Here is a 20,883-nt window from a genome sequence, read left to right on the forward strand (position 1 = left end):
GGAACACCGGGGCTCACTGTTCGATCCCCGGCGGCAGGTTAGGCCAGCACCTTTTGACTCTGGGCAATAGCTCACTTAATCTTCCCGAGGGACCCCGGTTCCGGGACACCTCTCCAGAGGTAGCTGTGTGCTTTACAACTGCTGGTATTTCATTTCAGTTTTAGATCTTACACCACCCATTTGCCCCAATAATGGCTGGCATAAACACTCCCAGCCCTGGTTCTCCCCGACACTATTTAAACAGAAGCACCAATGAAAACTCTATGAATGTAAAGATGACTTGTTTTGTTTTAGAGAGGCCCGCAAATATACCGTAAATTGATTAACACAACAAACAAAAAAACTGTTTCTACCACTAACATTGAAGAGGCACAACAGGACACTAAAACTATCTGTAACATATCAAAAATGTCTCTGCAGCCTAAAACTCTCTTAAGAGAGATCCCCTTCTCTCAGGACCTTTGTGACCGGATCTCAAACTTATCTGAGGAAAAGATCTAGGTAACACAACAGGGATTCACAGCCTCCTCCATTACTAATTCTTTAGGTGACTCAGCCTCCAGAACCCCCTGCAATGGTTTCAATGCCAGTTTAGCTGCATTTAAGGATATTTCCCTGTCACTAGCACACCAAACTATCCTTTCATGTAAATCAGGCTCGCCCCATGATCCATGCCCACCATTCTTTATTCTTGAGGCTATTGACGTAGTAAATCTTCTTATAAATCAAATCATTGTACCTCCTTAGCTACAGCCACAGTGCCATTAGTATGGAAACTGACTGCTGTCAGGCCTCTACAAAAAATCCTCTATTGAACCCCACTAGTTTGTCAAACCTCAGGCCTATGTCCCTGCTACCCATACTAGACAAAAGTCTGGAGAAAACTGAATCAGCAACCTAACACCTTTCTGGTAATCCAATTCACTCCACACACTATTGCAAAAGCCCATATGCAGGCTGTTTAAAAAAGCTAATTCAAAAAGCTAGACTGGTGCTACAGCTCCTTGGATGGACCTCTCCCTCAGCCACTTTAAAAATACTTCACAGCTTCCTATACACAACAGAATCTTGTTTAAGACCCTGTTGATAGTCTTTAGAGCATTCAAGGCTACGGGTCCAAACTACCTGATGACCAGGTGTAGCCATCACAATACCCTAAGAAAACTGAGATCTACCAAAGCTAAACTACTGAAGCCCATGTGCTTCAGGCTAAGAACCCGAAGGTGAAAAGTCTTTCATGTTACAAGGCATCAAAGCTTGGAATCAACTGCCCACACACCTTCAATCTGTAGACACGAAAGAGGCATTTTTCCAAGCACCTGATGCACTCTGTCACGCCCTAATCTAACTGTCCCATTTAGGTGGCGAGAACGTGGCTTCGCCGTGCATCAAGAGGGCCGCTCACAAAGAGGGCTCTGCCGGCCGAGTACAATATCCTAAATAAATCTGATTTAAAAAGGGGCACACGTCAATGAAAACGCTTGTGCACCTGCATAAATCCCACTAGCACCATCTGATCCCTATCTGATGCCTACAGCACTCACCGAGAGGCGAGTAGTTGGCGGAGATGCTCCAGGTCCGGAGGTGATGGCTGACGCGCTGTGAGAGTCCTGACCACCCCGTGCCGTGGGCTTCCCAAATCAATCCTGTCTTACCTGGAGCTGCGGATCCGGCGGGGAGGCCTGCAGGAGCTGGGGCTGCCTGAGTCATGGTGGCTGGCCCCCATGCCCACTGACGGCTCCTGCTCTGGCACTGATGGAGGGCAGGCTGGGACCGCATAACGGTTAGGAGCGGCTGAGTGAGGAGAGACACGGGGACTCCAGATAGACACTGCCCCATCGACCTGCAGCATGTACTGCTGGCGCCCCGGGTTCCATCTTGGGCCTGCAGCTGGATCCTCTGAGTGGAACTGCGATGTCCGGGCTGCCTCTGCACAGGTCGGCGTCTTGTCTGGCTAAGCTGCCAGAAATGAGAAAATGCCCCGCTGCTGCTGGGACCTGCTGCCTGGGAGAGTTGGAGGGGAGGCCTGCACTGGGGCTGCTGGGTGTCAAGTTGGCGACTCAGTGTGGACCCCCTCCCATTTGGGGACATCCTTATGCAGGCCTGGGTGTACTCTTGAGATAGCAGCCCCCGCTAGGGGGTGGAGCCAGTGGACGGACTCTCCCCAATTCTGTAGGGCTGCAAAGACGGTGGGCGGGGAGCTGAAAACACTGAGCCTCATGGTGAGTGCTATAACTGCAGAGCTGTGAAAGCAACAGGGCCCAAACGGTGAGTGTCCCACTCCAACTGGCACTTATTCACTGATGCATGCAGGGGCAAAACTCCTAGAATAAGGAGTGCATCTGGTGAGGAAGATTGGTGGCGCTCACCAGGGGGTAGGATCGTCTACTCATGGCAGGACCCTTTGGTACTGCACTGACCTACCAGGGTGGGTGCCGGGCACCCGACAGGGCCTGCACCTGTGCCTGCCACTGCTCCGGGCGGTGAGCTTGAACATCTGAACCACTTTTGGATGGCCTGCCCTCGGTCTTGGGGTACATTGCAGTGCTCAAATAAATTATTTAAAAATTGCTGCACTCCAGTTGGAGACAGAACCCCCTCTGCTTGATGCTGTTCGACATACCCTCGCCCTCCTGTGTGGTGCAACACTAATTATGCCTGAATCTATACGTGTGAACTATAGCTCCAGCCCCCTGACACACCAAAATGGGAAAGCATGATGCAAAGTAAGCTGTCACTCGACAGCTTGACCACAGCTGTATAGCTAATCCTGCTGCAACAGACTCGGAGGAAACAACGTCGCAAGATGATGACATCCGTACAATACTTATAGATGTGAAAACCAGATAAGAACCATAGACTCTAAACTAAACCTTCTCACATCTCGCCTGGACCATGTAAAGCAACGCGTGGACAAACATGAAACCCGGCTAGACCAGCATAAAAGCCGAGTATCAGATGTGGAAGATCCCCAATCAGAATCTAAAGAACAGCTATTACAAATGGACAAGGTGCTAAATATATCAAGGCTAAAAATGAGGACCTGGAGACCCGATCAAGGCGCTACAATCTTCATATTACAGGGATACCTGAAACCACAGCCATCTCTCCGATCTGTTGGCTGTGTTCATTGTGGAGCATGCCTACTGCTCCCTTGCGCCCAAACCGCCTTTGGGCACCACCCCTCGACCTATCGTGGCAGGGCTTTTGAACTACTGAGACCACGATGCAGTTCTGCAACTACTCGAGAATGTGGCTCAATACAGCACCAGGGGAACAATATCTCCTTCTAAACAGACTTCACCCTGCTTGTAAAGGCAGCTCAGCAAGTGTTCATCCTGTTCAAGTGGATACTGCAGCAAACTGGCATGCCGTACGCCTTCTTTATCCAACCAAACTGCAGGTCACCCTCGATGGCAAAATGCACTTCTTCACCGATGCCAAATCCGCACTCAAGTTCGGCAAACACATTAGGGGCCCTTGCCGATCCCCGGTGGCTCTGAACATTCCCCTGCTGAGGCCAGACTGAGCAATAATGATTAACTGTACTACCAGATGGACACGGCACAGCTTTTGGGGCCAGGCTGGCTCTCAGCTTACAGATTCTTTATTGTTTTTGATGTTGATGTCAACTTCATTGCTTAAGGTAACTGACCAGTTGGGCGCAAACATCACAACAGTCTTTGTGGTGCACCTACCATAATGTTTCCTACTCTGTTTGGTGCCCCTTTAGAACTCAAATCATGGCCACCCAGCCATATGTGGCAGGGCTGTATGCCGGTGACTCCTAGTCCCCCAGGGATAACTCCCCTATATCCTTTTGGCTATTAGAACTCTCTTCCTCTTTTGAGATTTTTGGGTTGGAACATGACACAACCTGATTGGGGGGTTGGTGTGGGTGGTGGGCAGGCTGGGAAACTGTTGATGTTTGATGAGTTTTGTATTGTTGAGAGAATGCTTGCAGCACCTGCTACATATGAAACAAACTGGGATAGGTCACAACACACACTGATGACATGTCATCACTATATACAGCGCCTCTTGCACTATCTGACTAGTACAGAATGGGTCCGCGCGCCTCATATCACTTGGCTTCATGCGAAGCCCCTCCCTGATACATAATATGGCCACTGTGACATGCATAACCTGGAACATTCGCAGATTATTGACTGCAGAAAAAGTCACCTGGTCCATTCATATTTTGTCAGGCACAAGGTGGACATCTGCCTCCTACAGGATGCCTAGCTAATGGGGAGACAGCTACACATCCACTTACTATAAGTACTCCAGGGGGGTGGCAGTACTAATTTGAAGGGGACTTCCATGGAAGACATCCCAAGCCCTCTCGGACCCAGAGGGATGATACATTCTCCTAGGGGGCACACTGTATGGGAGACTGGCCACTATTGCAGCCATTTACGGTCCCAACACCAATGCAGTTTTTTCTCCACATTTGGTCAAAAATAGAATCTCTGGGCAGCTCCACGACATACTTGGGTGGAGACTTCAATGCAATTATGGAAGAACACATGGACAGGGTGGGTACCTCACTCAGCCATCAATCCCAAGCAATGGCCACACTCTAAGACCTTACCTAAGATAACTATTTAGTAGATGCTTGGAGGCAGATGCATTCCACCGAATGAGAGGACACCTGTATAGCAACGCAACACAGGGCCTGGTCAAGATTCGACTTTTGGCTGACATCTCAGGATAGGCACACCTGGACCACATTAGTAAAACACCTACTACGCACTCTTTCAGACCATGCACCAGTCATGATTAGATTACAATTCCAGCTAACCATGCCTCGCTCCTTTTCCTGGCGACTTCTGCTGATGGCATTGCTGGATGCTGCATTTAGGACTGAAGTTCGCAAGAGTATACTCGAATACTTTGAATTCAATACATACTTGGTGCAGTCGCCCACAATGCTGTGGGAGGCTTTTAAAGTGGTGATTAGAGGTGCATGCAATGTTAAACAGTCTGGAGTGCTGAAGGCTTTATGGCATTCCCTTGAGAGCCTGGAGAGAGACCTTCAGTGTCTGGAAAGCCAATATTTTCAATCTCAGGTCCCTACTCTCTTGGCTCGCATCAGAGAGAGAGGACACTCTGAGTTGCAGGAGGAGGCAGCCTGGGAGGTGAGATTCCTCCATCACCACACACAAGCCTGACAATATGGCGAGGGCAACTGCCCTAGCAAAACACTGGCTAACCTGATTCATCCCCCTAGGACATCCTCATATATTACTGGACTGCTGGGTACAGATACCACACTGGTGCATTCCCCAACCGCCCTAATGGGCACCATGACTGCATTCTATGCCCAGCTTTACTCCTCTGAAACACAGCCTGCGGAGGGCCCCATTCACACAAGTAATCTGAGATGAAAGTATAACTTTACGACTTTCGATATTTACAAAGGGCATTTACAAGTAGTAAAGTTAGACCAATTGTCTAACTTTAGTAGTAGTAAAGTTAGACTTTTGGTCTAAGTTTAGACCAAAAATCTAACTTAACCAAACATCTAACTTTACTACTACTAAAGTTAGACATTTGGTCTAATTTTAGACCAAAAGTCTAACTTAGACCAAACATCTAACTTTACTACTACTAAAGTTAGACATTTGGTCTAAACGTAGACCAAAAGTCTAACTTTACTTCTCATAAATGCCCTTTGTGAATACCAAAAGTCACAAAGTTAGACCTTCATCCCAGATTTCGTCTGTGAATAGGGCCCGGAGTTGTTAGAATATTTAGATACACTTCAAATTCTTTAGTTTGACAGAGCACACTGCACCTATTTAGATAAACCATTAACCACTGAAGAGATCATTCAGGTTATGTAAAGTCTACCAGGAGATAAAGCTCCAGGTCTGGATGGACTAACCTCGTCCTTCTACAAAGAGTATGCTACAATACTCACCCCTCATCTTCTGGCCGTACATTAAAAATCTCTAGAATCTGGGACACTACCATCCTCAATGCAGAAAGCTGCCATTATAACACTGCTGAAACCAGGTAAACCTGCTACCCTATGTAACTCTTGCCGTCCATTGTCATTGATAAACACAGCTAATAACATATTCATCAAGCTGTTGGCAAATAGATGTCAGCCGCTTCTCCAGCTTATTGTGAGATACGACCAGTCAGGATTCAAACCCGGACACTCTAAGTCACACAAGCTGCGTACCATATTTGTCCTAATGCACCATCTCGCTCCTCATGTCCCTGAGTTGGCTGCTTTGTTGGATGCCACAAAGGCATTCAAATCCCTGGAGTGGAAATTCCTCTTCACACTACTAACCCGGCTGGGTCTCAGCCCTACTTTCATATGACGAATATGACTTCTCTGTGCCTCTCCCACTGCTCGGGTGCGGGTCAACGAGTTGATGTCTGAACCGATCCCTATCTCCTGGGGCATGCACCAAGGGTGTGCTTTGTTGCCCCTCTTTTTTCATATCATGATGGAACCCTTGGCAGCCCATCTGTGCCAAAAACATCCTGATGGGGCATAGGATTTACCACCAAATGGCTGATAGTCTCCATGTACGTGAACAATATTACGCTATATGTCAGTGAGCCAGAGGTGAATCTTGCTCCAGTGACACATGAACTGCTTCGCTTTGGAGGTATGTCTGAAATTCAAATAAATTGGGCTAAATCCATCTTATTCCCACTCACTGATGGCACACACAAATTTGATACAGAATTTCCAATCCGGCGGGAGGACGGCCTGATGCGCTACTTGGGCATCTGGATCAGTCAGGATACACAAAAACTGTGGAATGCAAATTATGGCAGGGTGATTTCTTGGATAGAGGAGAAAATACACATATGGTCCAAACTGCCTTTAACTCTTTCTGGGCAAGTAGCAATCATAAAAATGATAATCCTGTCCTAGCTGCTGTGTCTTTTCCCTAAAATGGCAGATTCGTTTTTAGGTGGAACACGTGACGGTCATATCACGTGACCGGGCAGGTGCGAGAATATAACGGTACTCAAAGATGGCGCCTATGGAGTACGCCAGACTGAGAACCTTCTGGCCCAGGGGAACCTCTCTTAGGTAGGTCCGCTAGACACGAGCGCTATACTCTTTATCGGGAGGTTTTGTTACACGGTGAACTTAGATGCGATACGGTGATCGCATTGGCCGCCTTGTTTAATGCTTGGATCATACTGTTTGCTCTCTGCTTAACATAAGGCTATTTTTATAACGCATAATGACCCATATAAGGTGAGCAGTGGGGGTTAGACCGAATGCTTAGGTGTCACTACCCTTAACATTACGCTGGTCTAATGAGGTCTAACGTGACTCTGTTGTTCATTACTTCACTTTACTTACACCTTGTTCTTTGCTATTATAACTTATCACATACACTTACCGCACTCTCACAGGCTTCTAGGTTGGATTGTGTTACTTAACTTCGCTTATATGCGAAGTGGAGGATGGATATATGTGTAACTATTCTTAACGCCCAGTTGCCGCTACTGCAAGGATTACATTGATCTTATTTGCACCAGTATTACTATACTATTGCGATCTACTTTCTGGTTATACAATTACCCCACTTTTTCTGGTTGGAATTAATGATGGGGTTGTCCTCACAGCAGTTACAACTGTACTGGGGCTGTGACTGAGCGAAGTTGTGACTATGGTACTTACTGTACATGCATCTTAAAATTGGCTATTACTTTCTGAATTATAGGTCATAGACTCGTGATCTTCTCTCCCTCAGTTTATACTTCATCTCTCAACCTTATGCTTCATCAATCAGCTTTATATGCCATCTGGACATATACTTTGTACTGCGTTATTATACACTCAAGGTGAGCATTCTTATTTGGAAGTAGGCTATAGCACGCAACTACATATGATTAATGATGCTCAAGATAAGCTCCCGTTCTAAAATTAGTTCCTTGGTTGGTTATTTCCCTTTTTTTCCCTGATTATATTATTTGGAAGATTTTGCATCGGTGTATCAATTGACAGGACTGCCGAGAACTCAATATTTACTTGGTAGGCTCAGGACAGGGAGCCATAAGGTGATTTCATTATTTATTTATTATTAGATGATATGTATGCCATATATTTAAGGACTAGATAACGGGTTGTATTAACAATTAGAGGATTTTATTTTACTATTACGTGTATTATTCGGATTGAATTGTGAATTGAGCTGGCAACAGAATCAGGTGATGAACTCTTGATTACTTAGGGTTCTGAGACTTTTGGTGCCTTATCTTATTATCTTTTCTAAATTATTAATTTCACTTACACATAGGTGATGGGTCTTGAGCTTCGCTCTTCTACTCTTTACTTATTGCAACTTTAGGTGTGTTACTGATTTCAAGACCTTATTTGTCTCTTTTCTATGTTGGCTAATACTGATGGTGCTGCTGGAACTGTGAGGACTCATTTTTCATGCTTACTTTTGGTGACGGGAACCTTGCAGGCATAATACGCGGGTGTTTGGGCATAATTTGCTTATGTAAGAACAGTGATGGTAACTGTTTGTACTTTGGGATTACAGCCCTGAAGAAGTGACAAGTGTGCTACGACACTCGACGAAACACATGTTGGCTGTGATTGTTTGACTGTACCACTACACCAAGCTGTGTTTTGGTAACATTATACTGCTGAGTGTTGGACACTGGATACCCGAATAAAGAACTGGAACTAAGATATTATACAAGGCTTGAAGCAGGCGTAAGGAGTGACTCACCACGTTAAGTATGGACGGCCCCTGTGCTTTGCAGGAGTTGCGACGCGACTCCAGCAATGTGCCGCCAGTACACCACAAGATGCATCACGCATCTGCCCCTCCTTGCACCATGGTGTGCCACATTGTAAATGCGACGCATCCTTGGTGGCTCAAGGGGGGGATTGCGTGATGCATCTGTTCTGGCGCATCCCTGCTGATTTGCAGAGATGCGTCAGAAGTTGTAAATCTGCCCCAGGGTTTTTATACTTTTTCATACTCCACCTTTCCTCATACAGTGCATTACGATAACTGAAGTTACATTTACCCACAATTTAGTTATGTTTGCAATTCAGCATACTTACATTTCAATTCTTTTAGCATTTGAATACTTGCTCATTTAATCATGGAAATATTCTGACACATTTCATTCTTTCTTCCATTCATCAGAGAATATGATTATTTTAATTCAGTGCTGATTACTCTCTGGTTATATATTATGGTTATAATGTTTCCGATCAAGTCTTCACATTGTGGATTCTGGAAAAAAAGTAAATATAGCAAAACGGACAGCTATGCAGCTTCCTTTTTATCTTTCAGACCACTTTCCATTCACTCGATAAAGGCATCCTGTGGTCTAAAATAGAACAAATCTGGATTCTTCAGGGACTAATTAAAATGATTCACTTGTTGCTCACTGGAAATTGGGCTAGAACTGAATTAAGTTGGGTGGCAGGACCAACACAGACATAGAAATGCATTGTTGATTGAAGCTGGTTTCATTTGTTTATGAATGGGGAACGCTTTATACCAAAACATAACATGTGTATTTGTAAAGTGCACGTTTACCCAGTCTGGGTCTCTTGGCGCTGAATAACAGATGTTTATTGTTTTTTTTTAGTTTTGAAAAAACCTTTATTAGTCGCATATGATGTCATCCACATCAGAATGCCTACTTCCATGAAAGGGCCATCATAGCAAATCAATATTCGAAGAGTAGTTACAGGTGGGAGGGGATGAGACAGCAAGCCGCCTACAACCACTACGGCCGTCCGCGTTAGTTGGAACAAGGAATCTTGGAGGATCACATATTTCTCTGCAGGCATGCGATTTTGGACAACATCTTATTAACAGTAACTTTTCCACTCGTGTGTCATGTGTTTCGGAAAACATGTTATGTTTGGTATGTCGTGTTCTGTGTATGAAGGTATGGAGCAGTGTATCCAGAGGACCCAGCATCTCCTGTGCGTGATGTATTGCGCACTGGATGGAGGGACTTTTTCCCTTCAGATCGTTGCATGCCAATGGGGCAGCGTTGAGAGGAGTCGTGGTGTTGGTGTCAGTAGTGTGTTCCAGTAAATATGTTTGCAGGGGTGCCCATATGTCCCGTGGACGGGAGGAAAGGGGTAGGAGTTCCGCCTACGTGTGTAATTGTTCCTGGCAATAGATAAGGTCCTAAAGCCAGTCCTTAAATTTTGGTGCTCTCCCTCTTCCCCATCTGCAAGCGACCCTCCTTTTAGCTAGCAGCAGTGTGAGGGATGTGTATCTACAGATTTTGGCAGCAAGGGGTTCGGTGTAACCTAAGAGCGCGGTCAGGGGGTCTTCAGGTATGTGCAGTCCCGTCATTTGATCTAAGCGGCAAGTACTTCCGCCCAATAACAACGGACGGGTGGGCAGTCCCAGGCTGTGTGCTGAAAATCGGCACCCTCACTGCCGCATCGAGCACACTTATCGTTGTCCCAGAGTTGCAGGCGGTGTAAGCACGCTGGCGTGTAGTAGAGTAGGTGGACACATTTGTAATGGATAATGCGAAATCTACTACTGGCGGAGATATCACCTATTTGTCTACAAAAAAGGACCACTGTTTCTCAGTCAAGGGATGTCCCAGTTCTACTTCCCATTTGGCCTTAGCTAAGGAGGGTTCATACTCTGTTTTGCTGTACTGTCCGATATAATAGTGATATTATATGGGTAGGGGCAGTTTGTTGCAGGAGGGCGTGCAGGGGAGGCATGATGGGGGGCTCCCGGGGGAAGCAAGGAGTGAGGGCCTTCACATTTTGGTGCAGCCTAACGTAATAGAAGCGCTCTAGGGGGGAGGGGGTTACGGATCCAAAGAATTCATCGCTTGTGCAAAATTAGCTCTAACGTATAATTGCCCCCAGGTGTGTATGGACAATTTATGAAGGAGTCTGCGGCAACACCCTTCCTGTGTGACTGGGATGTCCTACTGGTCAGGGGAAGAAGGGGGGAGTATAGCAGGGTGCTTTGTGTTAAAGTCGCTAAGTCCTGCCAGGCGCTGGTGGTGGATTGGACTTTAGTAGAGGCAAGGTGTAGCGGAACTGCGGGGGTGCTCAGGTAGGCAGTGCTTGGGATAGGGCGCATGTACCCGTTTTCGATTGCCAGATGTGGCATAAAGGGGGAGGTTTATCCTATAAGAGGCGTAGTGGGTTTGGGAGCAACTAAAATATAATTCTAGGTCCGGTATCTCGAATCCGCCCTCGCTGAAGGGACACGTTAGGGTGTCCCAGCGTAATCTAGCCTGCTTTTCTCCCCAAGTGAGTCGAGTGATTTGGCTTTTGACGGCCGGAAAGAAATGTCTACTGGGGGCATAGGGGATGTTTACGAACAAATATAAAAGTTTGGGCAGGATCATCATTTTGATAAGGGCAGCTCTGCCTGCCATGGACAGCGGGAGCGCAATCCACTGTGTGATTTTATCAGTCAGTGAATTCAGTGCAGTGCCATAATTAGCTCGCATTAGTTCCTCCTGGTTGCGCGATATCACTATTCCCAGGTAGGTGAGCGTGTCTTCACACCATTTTAAGGGATAGTCCGGTACAAATCTGGGAGTGGAGTCGGTGAGAGGGTAGATTTGTGATTTATTCCAGTTAATATTTACTCCAGATAGTTGACAAAAAAGGATGAACAGCCGAAGGATAGGATTCAGGCTCTCTTCTAGGTCCCGTAAATACAGGGTGAGGTCTTCTGCATATAAAGAGATTAATATCTACCTTTCTGGGTAAATTATGGCATGATCCCAGAAGTGTTAGCAGATCTTGGCACCAAGGGTTCGATAGCCAGGGCAAATAGAAGGGGTGATAAGGGGCAACCCTGTCTGGTGCCTATGGATATGGAAAAGGGGATGATCGTTTGTCGTTGACCAATACCGTGGCTTGCAGATCCGTGTATAATAGATTTATCCAGGCTAAAAACGGGAGGGGGAAGACCATGCGATTCAAGACGAATGCTAAGTAGTCCCAATCTAGGGAGTCAAACGCCTTAGCGGCGTCTAAAAAAATGGCGGCGGCGTTTGTGTCGGGGCCTATGCCGTGAAGGATTGCGAAGAGGGTGCGCAAATAATGGGAAGTGCCTCTGGTCGGCACAAAACCCGACTGGTCGGGGAGAACCAGCACGGGCATGAGGGAGCTGATGCGGTTAGCGATTAATTTGGCTAGAATTTTTGCATCCACATTAATGAGGGTCATGGGCCTGTACAAATCCACCTGTGTGGTCGGTTTTCCCGGTTTAGGTAGGGAGTTGATTAGCGCTTCGCGCATCGATTGTGGCAGAATGCCTGTCTCCCGAGCCTCCTCAAACACGTGACGCAGTACCTAGTACCGGAATGAGGAGGTGTTGGAACACTTTATAAAATTTGGCCGGGAGGCCATCGGGTCCCGGGGCACTGCCAGATTGCAATTGCATTATTGGCGAAATAAGTTCCTCATCCTTATGGTGCGTGAGGAGGAATTCCCTCTGCCCGTCCCCCAGCCAAGCGATAGCGGTATCTTCAAAGAATGGAGTAAAATCTACTGTTTGCTTCTTATGTGTGTTTATAAAATGTTTTGAAGATATCCACTATATCGGAGGTACTTCTGTGTGTCTGGCCAAACGGGGGGGGGGCGGATCACTGAGGCTAATGCTCTTTCCGGTCTTTCTCCTTCGCCATATAGTTGCGTTTGATGGTATTTCCCTCTAAATGTGCATTCTCTCTTAGCTGTTTCCTGGTACTCGGTGAGGAGGTCGCGCAGATGCACTCTATGGTCTGAGGTAGGTGAGGTCTGGAGGGAGAGTTCCACCTGCTTAATGTTTTGCTCTAACTTCCGCAGCGTGTTACAAATATCCTTCAAGACTCCCCCGCTCTTAGCTATGCAGATGCCATTTATGGTGACCTTCAAGGCCTCCCATACCGTAGCATAATGTGGAACAGAGTTATCGTTTCGAAGGAAGAAATCTGATATTTCTTGCTCGAGTTCGTCCTTAAAGACAGGGTCCAGTAGCGATTGTGGGTGTAGGCGCCAAGAGATATAAGGTGGATCTTCATGTGGCGGCTTAAGAGTAAGGAGCATGGGCGAATGATCCGAATACGGTAGGTGGGAAGTTTGTTGCAGCCAGGTTGCTAGGCCTTTGTCTATTAGCCAGCTGTCTATGCATGACCAGGTGGAATGGGCAGTGGAGTAACAAGTCCCCTCCCGGGTCTGCGGCTAAAGGGTCCTCCAGGCGTCTATGAGGTCATGTTCCTCCACAATATCTTTTAGGGTCGCCTGCGCGTTAGTGTAATGGTAAGTCTGTGGGTACAATCTGTCCAGGGCTGGGTTGATGGTGACATTGAAGTCCCCTCCCCATAGCAGGAGTGTGGAACCTATGTCCATTATTTTGCCCCAGAGGATTCGGAAAAACTCCAGGGACATCAGTATTAGGCCCATAGCAAGAGACAAGGGTAATGGATTGTGCCGATAGTCTACCCCAGAGAATGCTGTAGGGGACCTGTGGATCACCAATGGAGCCAATGGGAGTATATGGGAGAGTGCGCTTCACCAGGATGAGGGTGCCCCGGGCATGAGGAATACGACGAGAAACATTTACTGGTTGCCACTGGCCGGAATCCCCACCTCCGGGCCGGAAGCTCCACCTCCGGCCCGGAAACCCCGCCTCCGGCCCGGAAGCCCCGCCTCTGGGCCGGAATTTCCGGCCCGAGTGCGGACGTAAAGTTAGGAGTCATAAATCCATTCTGTGAATAGCAAAAGTAGTACGTTTATTCTGTGAATCGCAAAAATAGTAAGTTCATTCTGTGAATACCAGAAGTAGTAAGTGCATTCTGTGAATACCAAAATGGTACTAAGTTTAGGATTTTGTCTTAAGTTTGTTCTGTGAATCGGGCCCAATGTCTTGGTCTAATAAATCAACTTCGGGATAGCTGGTCGGGAGGCAGCTGTGGATTTCTAGCAGATGGGTCCTGCTCGTAGCAATAAAAGCTGAATGGCGGCAAGGGTGTCTGGTATGCTGGTGGTTGTAACACTGGTCTTGGGGCTGGTCTTGCCTTGCCTTTATATACATATTCCACCTTGGCCGCTTGGACTCATCTGCAGTGCGCGTGCATGGGATTTTGCGTGTTTTCCAGTCCGTGGAATTTAGGCGGGATAGTGTGGGTCAGTTCAACGTCCGCCTTGTGTCTGGTGGGGAGTGAGCGCCTGCACAGAAACTTGATGTATCGCGTGATGGAAGTGGATTCAATCCCCTCGTGTCTTATTCAATATCAGACATGTGTCCCCCACCTTCGGGGTGGTGTGTGGGGGACGGCGGGCCTAGAGGTACTTTAGGCAATGACTTGAGGAAGTCCTGAGCATGTTGCGGGTTCGTGAAGAAATGGTGTTTTTCCAAATGCGTCACCTTGAGACGAGCCGGGAATAGCATAGCATAAGGCATGTTTAGTTGTTGCAGTTTTTTCTTCACCTGTAGGAATTTACGACATTGGTCTTGATCTTGAACATCCATGGTGAAGTCGGGATATATTGATATCTCCATGCCCTCATATTTCAGTTGACCTTTTTCCCTGGAGAGGCGGAGGGCGGTGTCTCTATCCCGATAGTTAAGTAGCTTGGCTATTATAGGCCTGGTAGGGGCCCCAGGGGGTGATCGGTTTGCCAATGAACGGTGTGCTCTCTCGACGACGAGGACCTGTGAAAAAGTCTCTTTACCGATCAGTGTAATGAGGAGTCGCTCTACATATTCCTCCATCTTCCCGGTGGCTGTTGATTCCGGTATTCTGAGAATTCTGAGGTTGTTCCTCCTTGAGCGGGATTCCAAATCCTCGTTTCTGGCAGTGATCACTTTCAGGACCTTCTCCATCTCGAGGGTACGGTTGGTGGAGGCATTGGTGGCATCCTCCAGGTCGGAGATTCTTCGTTCTGCTTACACAATACGGTCATCGTGTTTCTCTACCTTGTGCATGAGGCCATACAGTCTGGCATTCATGGAATCCATTTTAGATTCGATGGAGGTTAAGCTCGACTGCATCACCAGTAGTAATTCCTTAAGATCTGCGTTGGAGGTAGATTGAGCATCCTGTTGGTCCTCATCGGGTTCCGTCTGGGATCGTGTCGACTTGCAGGCATCAAAGTTGAGTTTGGGCTGCCGCCCGTCCGGCTTCCCCATGTCTGTCGAGTGGGCGGGGGGTAATGAAGCAGCCGTATTATGGAGTAGTGCTCAGTGCGATGTTGTTGGTCGCGTCTCTTGTCCCACATCGCTGGTCGTCATCTTGGTGTGTGAAGGGTTAGTGGCAATGGGGGCAGGCAACGCTTGAGAAGTGCTTTCCTTATGTCATTTGCGGTGGCCCTGAAAGTGTTGGACCAGTCTCATGGAGTCGCAGCCGCCAGCGTAGGCCTAGCCATCAAATTAGACCATCCGCTGTCTGGGTGGTGTCAGCAGGAGATGTTAATTGCGTGTGGGTGCAGTGCTTACCAGGGCCATACAGATATACCCCAATGCCAGTAGTATGGGTTCCCATGCAGGTGCAGGCTTCTGGAGAGTTTGCGTGACTACGTACCCATCCCCCGTGCACCCGGGCCCCGGAGCAACGGGGTCTTCGGAGTGGCAAGTGTAGAGCGCCAATTATCCTGCCCAGAGTCAGTTAGCGAGCGTATGGGATCCTGTGGGGGACTAGCAGATCCTGTGAGTTGGGGTAAAATGGCCATTCCCGCTACCATGTTCAGTGTTCAGGGGGAGCAGGGCCCAGATCAGAGTGTGCGGGATTTGGTGGGATGTAGTGATGCCTGTGAGGCAGGTTGTGGTTCTGGGGTGCAGTGGCTACCGGCCCCGCGCCATCAGGGCCAGTCTTTTTTCCCACGATCTAAGAGGGGGGCCACGGGGTCTGTGCGCAGACCACATGCAGCAGGCCTGGTCTCCAGATCGCAAAGCGTGGTCTTCCCCTACCTTTCGGGTGGTGGCAAGAACGCCGCGGATGCAATCTTTGCCCATACGGGCCTCCTTGCAGCGTCGTCAGGCCACTGGCACCCCCAGCCAGGACCGGCAGCGTCCAGCGGCCCCCGCGGGGTCGGAGTGTGCACCCCGGGCAAGGGGAGCACGTAGGCCTCCTAGCAGTCTCGCGGCCGAAGGGAGAGGGTGGCTGCTTCTCCGCGCTCCGCTCCCACCTCGATTCCCTCAGGATGCAGAGGCGGGCCCCCGGCTACCCTATTGCCGCTTCCTCTGCGGATCGTGGCAGGTCACAGATCCGCGGTGGTAGTCGCTGGGCCCCACCTCCCGCAGACGGCGATGGCGTTCTCTGCAACACCTCGCAGAGCAGGTAGAAATCAGGCAGCGGCAATGACTGTGCAGTGGAGGGAGGTCGGCGTTTATGTCTGCCGCGGGAGCAATGCCCTCCTGCTCTGGGCGCCGCAGCGCTTTAGTACGTCTTCAGAAGGGTTGGGCCGCCATCTTGGCTACTCCTCCAGGCAGCCAGAGAGCCCGTTTTTCTCCGATATCAGGCAGGGTCGTGCACAGTGAGGTAGCGTAGCGGGCTCCTTAAGGTGTCAGCAATCAGATGCAGTCGTTGTTACGTAATTTCTTTGGGAGATGAAGAGGATTTATTGCGGATGAAAGTCCGAGCAGCAGAGCCTCACAGAGCTGCGGCCATCTTGCTTGGCGCCCTCTAGCACCCCCATACAAAAGATGTTTATTGTTACCCAACTCATTAGTACTCATTTTATCAACCTCAAATGGATGAAAGGCTGAGTGGACCCGATGGGATTTGAACCTGTGACTATGAGGTTGAAAACATTACCCTGCAGTGAGTAGTCCACTGAGCCACCAGACCCGGCTAAGCTTGGTCCATTATACCAGACTGGCAGAGAGGGCTCCCTCTACCAACTTAATATTTAAACACTCTGGTTAGGTCTAATCGCAGTTCTGCAAGATTTTTTTCCACCAACAATGTCGCAGTAAAAACATGACATGAACAGAAAGTCATAAAGGTCAATAAAATAGATTAAAGAGGACCGACAATTGTATTTCTTATACTTTTAAGGCAAAAAGACAAAGTAAAGGGCCAATATAAAGTTACTTTTTGAGATTGTCTAGGATCTAGCTGTGATTTCAGTCTGACCATAATTTAGCAGACGACGAGTACACCCAGTAGATCATCCTGGTCAAAGTTTATCCTCAGACTAAGGGTTTGATTTAGGGTTTGGTGGACAGAGTACAGTCCGTCAGGGTAACGAAGGACATTACATATGCTGCCATAATGGTCTTTGATCTGCCAAATTTAGAAATGAGCACCGGCCCAGCAGTAAACTCTGTGCAATAAAAACGAACGGCTGTCACAGCAGTTCCTTTCAAGCAGTGGTGCTGCAACAATTTTCAGAGTATAGGGTTTGCCATCAAAGTTAAGTCAAAAAGTTGTGAAAAATCTAAGAATTACATAAAGAACAAGTGCAGCAATAGAAACATACCCTTTCAACAGGAATCTTGAGGGTGCGTAGTGTACACAGAGTGATACATTTTGCTAAGTATTATTCCAAATATGTGATTAAAGTATCTTTTAACTCACAGCTAAAGCCACAAGATAAACAAAAAATGCCAAAGCATCATTATTGCTGATTCGGCTTCTGAATTCCTGTATGTTATTGTGGGGGGTGCTGCAGTATCACTGCATTACTGATTCCAAGGCAATAATGTTTGATAGACGGCTGTAGTAGATTTTGAAGGTCATTCACCAAACGTTTTCAGAGTTTTTTTTGGGGGGGAAACAACTTCCTAAAATGGGAGTTTGATTCTGAAAAACGAAAAACGAATTACCTCTCACTCCCTGGGAATTTCTCCCAGGCTGTCCGTGTTCATTATTATGCACTTAACACTGGTTTTACTTGGTGGTGATTGAGAGAGAAAAGAGCACATTACACTGTCCACCCAAATAGGGTGAGTGGTGTATTGCCTTTCTTCTGACATCCCAACTCCGTTGGGCCATCAGAGGAAGTTTTCCATCTCTGAATGAGGTGGCTAGATCAATGGTTCGGTGGACAGCGCACTCCATCGCCTTTGCAATGCAGTACCCTGTTTGACAAACTCTTAATCAGGCCTTTAGTGTCTGAGATTGAAATCAGAGGTAGGGTACGGTTTAAGGTTTTGGCTGGTCAGGGTCCTTGAAAGTCAGATACATCTTTAATGAGCTCCCACCAAAAGCTGTAGATTTTTGCACCAAATGATCTGAGCAGCACAAACCTGAATTTTGTAGCCTCTGTTGTTTCTTTGGGAACTGGATGGATTTAATACTCACCCCAGTCTAATGTTTTACCTACAAACCTAATAACTATTTTATGAGTTTAATTCGCCTAGTGGGACAAGGCTAGAAGCTGTAGCCAGGCAGCTGTAGTTAGGCAGGTCTCCAAGAGGCCTGGCACTTTCAACGCAAGGTCATACCAAGTCAGTTTTCAGTGTTACAAAAGCACTGAGCCGGAGCAACCTAGTTTTCTTTACCTGTCTTGTGTGCCCCCTCCGTAAGCAAGTCGCAACATCTTGTCCAGGTGTTTCAGAGGTGAAAAAAATGATTAATCCATCTTTTTTTAAAATGCAGGCTAATCCTTGTCAGTCTGCAGCACCTTGCACCTCAGGACCAGCTTTGTATCACCAGGACTCTCCAGCCTGGTCTCCTGTTGGGTTCAATCCTCTGTGATCATCTGAGATGTTTGTGAGTCAGATGTCCTTTTCCTTTTTGGCCCGTAAAGCAAGCAAACAAGAATCAAACCTCTTGACCTTCAGAGAGGGGTTACAGTCATTGGGTGCTAGCAGAAGTCCTCGAGTTCTTGAGTCCTTAACTGAGTCCCCTTCTTCCAGCAGAAGTCTTCATTCTTTCAGCAGGGCCATCAGGGCTGTATTCATCACATGGAGTCTTCCAGAGGAGGTGGCGTGAGGTGTTAGCCTTATCTATGCACTAGCCAGAGGGGTGAATTATCCCTGCCCAATACTGTCTACTTCCTTGCCCTGTGCCTGAATCCTTTGGCAGCACTTCCTTTTTGCCTTATAGTAAATTACACTGGAGCCCCTATTTCAAAACACTAGGCAATTCTACCACAAGGCAGACATCTCTTCAGCCCCTTAGCCACTCCCCTATTTTAAATAAACTTCCTTGTCTCCTGACGGGGTCCAAACTAGTCGCCTCTCTCATTGTGACTGGAGTTTAGCTGTCCAAGAGGGCCTTTGGGTAAATAGAAGAATTCTTCTCTTCCATCTCCAAATGAATGGAAAAGTGTAACGTCTACCCTTTCTTCTGCCCGCTGATCCTGTCCACTCCCAGACAGCTATTCCATGTGAAGTCAACCGCATTTACCACCATCTTGTCATTTTTGGGCTCAAAGGCAGGCCATTGTTTCCAGAGCCAGAGTCATTAATTCTCATGGCCAAGGATATATACTACAGCTCTGGAGGTATGATGACCGTAATACCAATTTTAAGCCAGTTGTGTCTCAGGGAGCACAAAGTAGTTACTATAAAAAACAAAATTCACTAAAGCTATCAAAAATCTGATGTCAACATTAAACCAAACTTTGACAATTTAGTGAGCGATAATTAAAAAATCTTTTCTAGGATTTTCCAATTCTGATATATAGATTTTTTCAAACCTAGCTCTGATCATGGACAATTCTAGGACATCCTGCATAGTGAAGCTGGCCGTTATGCTTCACTTCACTGTGAGGTCACACTTAAACCAATATGTACTGTCATCTCTTTTTATATAACAGCACTGTGCCCTGTGGCCTTACAGGGAACACTCTGGAGGTGACTTTATGATATGCACAGATAGTCCTATGTAGTTTGCAAAATCACTTTTCTCTACCAGGTGCTACTCTGGTGCATTTAAACTGCAGCCCACTAGAGCACAGTGGTGCTTCTGGCAGGTAGGCCTTTTTGTGTCATATATGTGGGTATTGTAAGATCAAACTGTAACCCACATAACACATTTAACTTTCGATGTCATAGGTGCATTAATATACCAATTGTACTGGATTCAAAGACAAGACAAATAAGCCATATAGGGAATTCTAGTGCACAGCACCTGTTTTGGGGCGAACAACAAGCTCATTAATACTATTTAGCAAATGTGATTCGCACAGTGTAATAAAGTCACAAAAAACAGACAGAAATAAAATGTGGGTAACACTACAAAAATGATATATGTCCTCATAGAGTCTGTATCATTGGGATTTAATCACGGTAGGTTGAAGTTTACTATGATTTTATAATGAAGTGGAGCTGACAATTTTTCAGCGAATAACAAAGTCCTTGATGAATGTTTTTCTTATGTGAACAGGTGGTAAATAAAAAGTAATTTAGAGAGATTTTTAATTTGAGAATATAAATATGGAACTACATTAAAGAGAGGTTTTTTGACAAAGTCCAGGACTGAACTCAGTGAAGTTTTTGGTGAATGTGTTTTATGACTGGATGGGTGATGAATAACATGCAATATGGTAGACATATATTGAGGACATAATTCTGAGGAAATACATCACAAAGAGGATAAGGTTTGTGAGCTAATCTTTCTGCAAGGAGATTACCTTTGTAGATGGTTGCACCACGGCCCATTTTTCTGATTGGTCTATACTTCTTCAGCTTATTATATCCATCTGGTAATGTGGTGCATTTGTGAGACTGTAGGCAATCAGTGAATTATTGAGTTTATTATGGAGTATTGCAGAAAGAGCAGAGAGGTTAACAGTTGCGCATCCGCAGATTATAGGTGAATACTTTAGGTGGGTGTTGTATTAATCCTTGTGTATAGTAAATTATATACTCCTTGAATTATAATAACAGACAATTCTTTGATTTCTGCTGGTGCTACTTGGCGTTTGGTTTATGTGTATTAAATTATGCTCCATTATGTGTTCTTAGTTATGACATATATGGGCAGCAT

Source organism: Triturus cristatus, chromosome 8 (assembly GCF_964204655.1).
Source record: "Triturus cristatus chromosome 8, aTriCri1.1, whole genome shotgun sequence".
Taxonomy (NCBI): Eukaryota; Metazoa; Chordata; class Amphibia; order Caudata; family Salamandridae; genus Triturus; species Triturus cristatus.